Genomic DNA, 10,146 nt, shown 5'->3' with positions numbered 1-10,146 from the left:
CTTTCTGGAACTCTTGTGAAGATGGTGGAGGTCTGGAAGTGGCCCCCTGACCAGTGGGCAGCCTGGCTGTAGCCCTTAATCTCCAGGGAGGCGCAGCTGGCGGCACAACAACTTCCTGCTGCCAGCCTCCTCAATTATCAACATCTAAAGAAGGCCATCCAGCAACGAGTTGGTCATAGCCCCGAACAAAGCCGTCAGCTCTTTCGGTTGCTGAGTTTCGGGAAGCACGGCCACCTGTTTGCTTTTGCTCAGAAGCTCCGGGATTCCTGCTGGAAATGGTTGCTGGCGGAAGGAACCTGCGGCATTATGGATGTAGTCGACCTGGTGGTACTGGAGCAGTTCTTCGTCTAGCTTCCACGAGGAATGTCTGACATCGCTGGAGTAGGCCGTCCAGCTGGCAGAGGACTTCATGGTGGCATTTCCAGGAGGCAGCGATCCAGTTTTTTTTCTTTTCCTACTTCTCTCTCTGCTCTCTCTCCAAACCCTGTGTCTCATGTTCCTTCCCCCTCCCCCCACTCCGTCCCTCCCAGTCCCGCCCAGTTCCAGCTCCTCAGAGGTGGGGAGGAGCCCTGCCCAAACCCCATCCCTGGTCCAGGGGACCCCTCCCCTTGTCTGTCCCTTCTACTCCCTCTGTTGCCATCTGCTATCCCCCCCCCCCCTCCAGGTTGGCGAGACCACCCCCATGAGTGCAGAAGGAAAACCTGGGCCAGTCTGCTGGAGCTGTGGGGAAGCCGGATACAGTCAGGATCGGTGTCTGGTGATGGAGATGGGGACACCGGTCCGGATCCCTGATGCTCCACAGGCCGCCCCCGATCGGGCAGTGGCATATTGGATACCGGTGTGAGTAAAAGGGGATACACATCAAGCTTTGGTGGATACGGGTTGTTCTCAAACCTCGATCCACCAATGCTTGGTGCAAGGCGGGGCATTGGATAGGAATAAGCGGGTGAGAGTGTGGTGTGTGCATGGTGACATTCACAAGTATCCAGTGGTTACCATTGAGATATGATTCAGGGGAAAAAGGCATAGAGTTGAGGCTGTGGTTAAGTCAAGTCATTGTTATTTGTATAGCGCCTTTCACAACACACATCGTTTCAAAGCAGCTTTACAGAAGATCATGCATTAACAGAAAATGAAACTGTAATATGTATAATGTCTTAGAGTCATCATTGTGTAGTTTGATAAAATACGATTGTGAATTGAGTTTAAAAATAAGTAATTAAATAATAATTGTATTTATAACCCCAGTGAGCAAGCCGAAGACTGTGGCAAGGAACACAAAACTCCATAATTCCTGCCTCACCCATCCACTAATTCTGAGAACCAATTGGCCTTTTTTTAATTTATTGATGGTGATGTGTGTGGATGGGTCCTGCAAAACAGTGTCGTGGTGTGTGACGTGCGATGCTATGGCAGGGGAGGCGGTGCCAGGGCCGTCGATGTCTGCTTTGCATCATGATGACACAGATGGGGGAATTCCAGGGGCTTCCCTGAGGGGGATTTCCCTCTGGAGCAGTCGCGTGATGAATCCCTCAAGCACACTTTTGACCAGGTGAAAGTAATTTATGGTCAACAGCTCCAGACTAATTTTGTGCTCACATACCTGTATTTCTCTATTATTAAAGAGCGGTTGTATCGAGTGATACAGGACACTCAGACCAAAGAAAATAAAACTCAGCTATTAGTACCAAAGATAACTGGTACTAATCAAAGATCATTATAACCCAATGGCTGGCCACTTGGCTCATTAAAAAACTGTGAACTGCATAATGGCCCGTTTCTTTTGGCTGGGCGTTCATGGCAACATATGCAAATGGTGTGTGGCATGCCGTGAATGCCAGTTGGTGAATCCACAGGCCATCCCAAAAGCACCATTGCACCCTCTGCCATTGATCGAGGTCCCCTTCGAGAGAATTGGCATAGTCCTCATCAAGCCATTAGAGCGGACTGCACATGGGCATCGCTTTTTACTAGTTCTGGTGGACTATGCAACGTGATATCCGGAAGCAGTGACTCTTTGCAACATCTCAGCATGTAGTGTTGCAGAGGCACTCTTCAAAATTATCTCCCGAGTGGGGATTCCAAAAGAAATTCTTACTGACCAAGGCACAACATTCATGTCATGTACACTATGCAAACTGTACGAATTATTAGGCATTAAGTCAATTCGCACCAGTGTTTATCACCCGCAAACCGACGGGTATCCTCAGACCACACACGGCATATTCCGTCACATATCTGGACGATATTATCATTTATAGTAATGATTTGCGGTGGCATATGCAACATCTGGGGGCTGTCCTGAGAGCACTGCGGCAAGCGGGACTCACAGCCAACCCGAAGAAGTGCACAATTGGGTGGGTAGAAGTTAGGTATCTGGGGTTCCTCTTGGGTCATGGGCAGGTGCGTCCACAGGTTACCGCAGCGATCGCAGCCTGCCCGGCGCCCAAGACCAAAAAGGATGTAAGGCAGTTTTTGGGGATGGCTGGCTACTACCGGAGGTTTGTGCCTAGCTATTCTGATGTCACCAGCCCGCTGACTGACCTTACTAAAAAGGGGGCTCCTGATCCGGTCCAGTGGACAGAGTCGTGCCAACAGGCTGTAGCGAATTTTGTAGTGTAAATGTACATGGGATGGGTTAAAGTGCCTGCATACCTCCACCATTATATGAAGGGAAACAGTAAGTCTGAGCTAGTAATTAAATTAAACTGTCCTTATTCTACATTATTATGTAAGGAAATGTATAACGGAATTAGTCACGTTCGACAACCATCATAAATTAGATAAATTACAAATAACTAGGTTATTTGTCTGAATAAAATTCTCCACCATTAAAATCGTAATACAACATCTCGTTGTATCCGCTCACAATTTATATTGCAAGGAATTAGCTTTAATAAGGGAATTATGATTAATTCACTTATTGGAGTAATATTATTCTCATGGCTTATTGAAAATAATATTACACATATTTAGGTACAGCTTTGAAGCAAAATCTTTTAAAAACAGGGATGAGATTATTTATCAAAATATACCACAGTCAAATGATCTTTAAAAGGGGAAAATGAATAATTAATCATAACTCGTTATAATCAATTATAAATATTTGGATCAGTTAATAGAATTAACTTGATGTAGCTGAATTAACATTACAATCAATTAATCTGTTTGTCCAGCGAACACTCAGTATTGATCGTCTATCAACTCTCAGAAAGTATATTTTTCATGGCCACAGAAAAATAATTCTTAGCATGTAGCTGTGATCAAATCGTTAAATTTATGTTGATTTACAAGCAGACCAGAATCAACTCGCAAGAATGTACACAAAAGCTTTGACTAAATCACGAACACATAACAAATCTAAACAAACACATACACACAAATCACGCATACATGGGAAATGGAAAAGTGAAAGTGAATGAAACAGGAACAGAACAGGGGAAAGAAGCTATGACAAGAGTCATTTAACCATCTGAAAGAACCATCAGTTTCTTACTTCAAAGCACCTTTGTTAACAAAGGGGTTCACAGCTTACACTAAACCTCTGTTTAGTTAGTTAATTGTACGATACTTGCAATGCCTTGGTTGTTGAGAGAGAGTCTTGATGGTTCCTTGAGTCGATGGTGTTGAAGTTGCAATCAATTTCTTCCACGTTGAATGAAGAAATGATGATGAACTTGCGGTGTTAGTTTGACGCTGTTATGGTCAAGGAAGTTAAACATAGCTTGATGTGTTAAGGCCTGCTGGCCCGCAACCTCGCGGTCGGACCGGATGTTTCCGGTCCCACACGAACAGCAACCATGAGCAGAAAGGAGAGAGAGAAGAGGGAAGAGAGAGAGAGGTCACTCGACAGTGCCCTTTAACTCCTGAGGGAGGTCACTCCTCTCGAGTTTGACTTGACCAATGAGAAAGGTGCAATTTTCCAGCAGGAAAAGTTCCTTTGTTTGGAAGCTGACTCATCTGCATGATTGGAGTAAGCTTGCAGTTTGTGCCCCTTTATGCTCTGATTAATATAACAAGCATACAATGCATGCTATAAGGGGGTGCTATACTCCAATGTTTAGGGCATCACACAAGGATTAATTTGATAGGAAGCATGATACCAATAATTATACATTATCTATTGGCTCTGTCATAAAGCATGCACAAAATGGTATACAGTACAAAAGACACTATACAAGACAGTAATAATCATACACACAATGTCCTGAGGATATGCATGTTCATTTATAGAACAGTTAGTCTATAAATTAATGAAGAAAAATCTGTTTAATGGGCTTTATGTGTCTTTCCTATGGGGGAATGTAGTGAGTAACTTTCCCCACATTCTTTTGCTTCTGCATGTGGCTACCTTCCCCCACCTGGAATGTCTCTGAGGTCCATTGGTTGCTGGACCAGTGTCAGCAAAGGGGGAGTAAGAGCCGATAAAGATTAGTGGGAGAGCAGACATCTCGGAGTCTGCTTTGGCCTACTTGGACCTTTGCTTGTTACTGTCTTGGGATGTCTGTTGGATTATTCATTAAATAATGAATGATTGTGTGTCTGATTGGTCCAGATGCTACAAGGCTTTCCTGTGTGGGGGGCCACTTTTGCTTGCACCTGACTTCTCTCTCCCCTTTATTTTGCAGACTGATGCAAAATAAATTATTTTGCATCTGACAGAGGGCTGGGTGCGGTGCTCTTGCAGGAGGTGGGAGGGGAGGAACGGCCAGTGCTATTTATTAGTCGCAAGCTCTCCTTCAGGGAAACAAAGTATAGTACCATCAAGAAGGAGTGTCTTGCGATTAAGTAGGCTGTTCTAACCCTCTGCTATTACCTGCTGGGGCGGGCCTTCACCCTCTGATCCGATCACACTGCTCTGCAGTGAATCCACCACATGAAGGATACTAACGCCTGGATCACCCATTGGTATCTGGCTCTTCTGCCCTTTAAATTCGAGGTGGTCCACAGACCGGGGGCACAGATGGTTGTGGCTGACTTTTCTCCAGAAATGGGGGGGGAGTAGGCAGGCCGGATGTTGCCCCGGCCTGAGTCAATGGTGGGGGTATGTAGCATGGGGGACATGGTCATGTGTCGGTCTGCGGGAGAGGGAGAGCGGTAAGGCTTGTCACCTGGGCTGTAATTACCTCTAACACCTGTCTCTCATTATAGTGATGGCGGAGGGAGACCTGAAAAGGCACGCCAGAGCGTCAGAGTGGAGAGAGAGACCAGACCACCACCTGAAGCTGTGTGTGTCTGTTTGGCCACCAAGAGCCCTTTTGTTTTGAGTTTAAGTAAAGTGTAATAAAACACTCACCTTGACTGTTCACTGTCTCCTGACTACTCCTTTGCCCAGAACCCAAAGATCTTGTTACAGTAAGCTAACCGAGAAAGATGAGGAGATGCAGCAGGCCAAGAGGAACCAGCAGAGAATGGTTGATACCCTTCAGAGCTCACTTGAGTCAGAGACTCACAGCAGAAATGAAGCCCTCAGACTGAAGAAGATGGAAGGAGACCTCAATGAGATGGAGATTCAGCTCAGCCAGGCATGCAGGCAGGCAGCAGAAGCCCAGAAACTACTCAAGGGTCTTCAAGGACATCTCAAAGTATGCTAATTAGATCTTTAAATCAAACAATGTGACACATAGTTGGAAATTTAACAAAGCATTTTCATTTACAAATCTTGTACGTAGGATGCCAAACTGCAGCTGGACGATGCTCTTTGTGGTAATGATGATCTGAAAGAGAACGTTGCCATTGGGGAGAGATGCAACAATCTGGTGCAGGCTGAACTGGATGAGTTGAGATCCATGGTGGAACAGACTGAGAGGAAGGAAACTGGATGAGCAGGAACTGCTGGATGTCAATGAGAGGGTTCAGCTGCTGCATTCTCAGGTACGGCAAACCAGAACTAGTCAAACACAAGAAAAGCCTTTAAACCCTCTCTTAATACATAATTTATATAGAAACCATATTAATGTCAATATTATTAATGTTCAGAACACCAGCCTGCTGAATTAGAAGAAGCTGGAGGGAGACAATTCTCAGCTCCAGACTGAGATTGAGGAGGCCGTGCAGGAGTGCAGAAATGCTGAGGAAAAACCCAAGAAGGCCATTACTGATGCTGCCATGATGGCAAAAGAGCTGAAGAAGGAGCAGGACACCAGAGGGAGCACATCTGGAGCACTTGAAGAAGAACATGGAGCAGACCATCAAGGACCTGCAGCACCATCTGAATGAAACTGAGCAAATCACCATGAAGGGAGGCAAGAAGCAGGTCCAGAAACTGTAAGCCAGGATCAGTTTATGAAACTCAGTTATAATGCATTTTCTAATTCATAATTTTTGTGAAGATGACTATTATTAGTAGTAGTATTTGAATTGATATTGATATTGATATTCAGAATCAGAAAGTTTGAAATCTTTGATTTTGCTAGCTGGAAAACGAGGTGGAGATAGAACAGAGAAAGGCAAGTGAGTCTGTGAAAGGAATCTGTAAATATGAGAGATGCATCAAGGAGCTCACCTACCAGGTCACTATCTCTGATATACAAATAAATGTGTTTTTATACATACAAGCATTTTCTAAAGCTAAACAAATTCTGATGAAGTTAATGTGTGCTCTATGTTTATATCTGCAGACTGAGGAGGATTGTAAGAATCTGTCTTCAGGATCTGGTGGACTAGTCCTACAAGAGACCTGCAGAGGAGGTGGTAAGATAAAGATAATTTCATTATTTGTAAAAAATCACTAATAACCTAATCTTGCTTGTATGGAAAAACTAGGGAAGCAAGTACAATTCAGAGCATACACTGGCGGCCAAAAGTTTGGAACAATGTACAGATTTCGCTGTTTCGGAAGGAAACTGGTACTTTAATTCACCAAAGTGGCATTCAACTGATCACAAAGTATAGTCAGGACATTACTGATGTAAAAAGCAGCACCATCACTATTTGAAAAAAAGTCATTTGTGATCAAATCTAGACAGGCCCCATTTCCAGCAGCCATCACTCCAACACCTTATCCATGAGTAATCATGCTAAATTGCTAATTTGGTACTAAAACATCACTTGTCATTATACCAAACACAGCTGAAAGCTATTTGGTTAATTAAATGAAGCTTAACATTGTCTTCGTGTTTGTTTTTGAGTTGCCACAGTATGCAATAGACTGTCATGTCTTCAGGTCAATATTAGGTCAAAAATGGCAAAAAAAGAAACAGCTTTCTCTTGAAACTCATCAGTCAATCATTGTTTTGAGGAATGAAAGCTATACAATGCTTGAAATTGCCAAAAAACTGTAGATTTCATATAAAAGTGTACACTATAGTCTTCAAAGACAAAGGACAACTGGCTCTAACAAGGACAGAAAGAGGCGTGGAAGACCAGATGTACAACTAAACAATAGGATATGTACATCAGAGTCTCTAGTTTGAGAAATAGACGCCTCACATGTCCTCAGCTGACAGCTTCATTGAATTCTACCCGCTCAACACCAGTTTCATGTACAACAGTAAAGAGAAGACTCAGGGGTGCAGGCCTTATGGGAAGAATTGCAAAGAAAAAGCCACTTTTGAAACAGAAAAACAAAAAGAAAAGGTTAGAGTGGGCAAAGAAACACAGACATTGGACAACAGATAATTGGAAAAGAGTATTATGGATGTTAACCCCATTGAGCTTTTGTGGGATCAGCTAGACTGTAAGGTGTGTGAGAAGTGCCCGACAAGACAGACACATCTATGGCAAGTGCTACAGGAAGTGTGGGGTGAAATGTCACCTGAGTATCTGGACAAACTGACAGCTAGAATAACAAGGATCTGTAAAGCTGTCATTGCTGCACGTGGAGGGTTTTTTGATGAGAACTCTTTGAAGTAGTTTAAGAATTTCTGAACATTTTTATTTTTTTCAAATTGTAATAGTAATTTTTCATGTTATTAATGTCCTGGCTATACATTGTGATCAGTTGAATGCCACTTTGGTGAATAAAAGTAACAATTTATTTCCATAAGAGCAAAATATGTACATTATTCCAAACTTTTGGTTGCCAGTGTATTAGATAAAATTTGTCGGTTTTGGTTGCACAAAGAAATAAAAGATCTGATTTGTGGACTCAAAATATGCCCAGTCAAATGGCATTGCTGAATAGAAAATATCTTCTAATTTTTTCAGGAGGAACAGGCCAATTCTAATCTGGCCAAATTCCGTAAACTGCAGCATGAGTTTGATGAAGCAGAGGAGAGAGCTGATATTGCTGAATCTCAGGTCAACAAACTGAGGGCCAAGAGCCGTGATACTGGATCCAAGGTAAGTGTTATATAACTATATTATAACAGACAAAATCAAATGTTAAATGACTTGACAGATGTGGTTTATATTGCCATAAATGTAAAGTATAAAAAGCAACTATTTATTTTTGACAACATTCAAGAGGTAAAAAATGGTGTTGCCACGGAAAGCACATCTTGCTATGGAGAGCCAAAGACAAACCCATTCAGAAGGCAGACAGATAAATGGCCATTTGAAAGGAAACATGAAAATGAATCTTAAATGGCTATTGGAAATCATGGGCAGAATTTATTTAATTTTCTAATAGAGTAAAATAAGCTCCACCATACATCTTTTGTCCTGCCTTGTTTTCTTTTCTCCTTTGAACAGAAAGGACATGATGAGGAATGAAGCTCTTCCATCATTCAGTATCTGATGTGTCTCTTTGAATCCATTAGTCTGTAGCATAATAGAATAAAGCAAATGTTCAATTGAAACTTCTGCCACATTGTCTTATTTCAAAAATAAAATGGATCACCCGGTCTACCCCACATTGCACAACAAATGTAAGAATGTCTTGTGTTTTTATATTAATCCAATTTGACAAAAGCTGTGAAATCCCATTGATTGAACTGAAAGTCATCCACAAATTTAGTTGTCTGGGCTAAATACTTGAATTGAGTCCAAATACTTACTAGTCTTACTTTCTTATCAGGCAACAACTGACATATCTTGCAGTACACTACTAATTCTTGCCAGACCCCTCATATACACAACACAATTACTGATAAACAATGCAGACAAAATCTTAAATATGTTTAAATAGATTGGTGCAGAGATTGTGAAATTTGACTTACCATCTGAAACAGTCCCAATAGACAAAAATATTGGAGAAAATATCTTTCAGAAGAGTGAACCCTCCAGTACAGAACTACTCTATAGGTTAGAGTGATGTGACAAGAAGTGGGTTCTGTTGCTCCAGATGATATAGTGGCTCATCCAGAAGTGTTGAAAAAAGGAGGAGTCTATAGCAGAGCAATGGGGAGTAGCAAGGGGGTTACTCAACACTTGAGACTATGAAGAAAGTATGGCGACCTCAGCACTTGTCACTTGTGCTATGTTAAGAGCTCCATCAATCTTAACACTTACTACATTTCAGTCCTACATTCATGACGGTCTATGTGATGCAGTCTCAGCTTTTGAGAGTTCAAGGAGGTTAAACTATGTGTCAAATATGACATGGAGGGAGCATTGTTCTCCCTCAATAGGTCATGAAACATAAGTATTAAGAGTCCTTGCCAAGTAAAGGACGTCTACAATGAACATGTCCTAAATACTAGATCTCAATGTATGACAGCAGCTTAGCTGATCTTTTCCAGGTTATCTTTGTCCTCAAGGCTACAGTAAAGGAAACAATGCCATGTAAACAAGACAACTTGTCCTGTATGTCCCCTTAGTCAGCTCCCTGAGGGACAGCAACAGACATCAACATACACCAAGCTATCAAACACTGCGTTTTTTAAACATTATAGTTAGAAAAATGTAAACAAAAATTATAGTTATGTACTGTAGAAGACTTACTTTCTATCATGGAAATCAGCTAAAAAAAACATCACTTCCATGAGACCCTAACCAATGCACAAGCATTAAAGCACTGACTAAAAATCTAATGCAATTTTATCTCAAATAATAATAATAATAATAATCCTTTCCTTGTCTGTTTCTTTTTTCTGCACTAGCTTATATACTACTCTAGCTACTCTTTCAACTTGTCAGTGCAGTACTGCAGGTATTGTTAACTTTTAACTGTTATATTCCTCATTTGAAAGTTGCTTTGGATTAAAGCATCTAAATCAAAGTTCTCAAACTGGGGTCCAGGAACCCCTAGCGGGCACAAAGGGG

The 10,146-nt window shown here is 42.1% G+C and overlaps 1 pseudogene; it reads left to right on the top strand.

The window, feature by feature from the left end:
* Positions 1 to 493: 493 nt before the first annotated feature.
* On the top strand, positions 494 to 8,583 carry LOC127434554 (myosin-7-like; annotated as a pseudogene).
* Positions 8,584 to 10,146: the final 1,563 nt, after the last annotated feature.

This window comes from Myxocyprinus asiaticus, chromosome 44 (genome assembly GCF_019703515.2).
Source record: "Myxocyprinus asiaticus isolate MX2 ecotype Aquarium Trade chromosome 44, UBuf_Myxa_2, whole genome shotgun sequence".
In the NCBI taxonomy this organism is placed as follows: Eukaryota; Metazoa; Chordata; class Actinopteri; order Cypriniformes; family Catostomidae; genus Myxocyprinus; species Myxocyprinus asiaticus.
The sequence above is the reverse complement of the archived record's forward strand: the minus strand, read 5'-3'. Positions and strand labels throughout refer to the sequence as shown.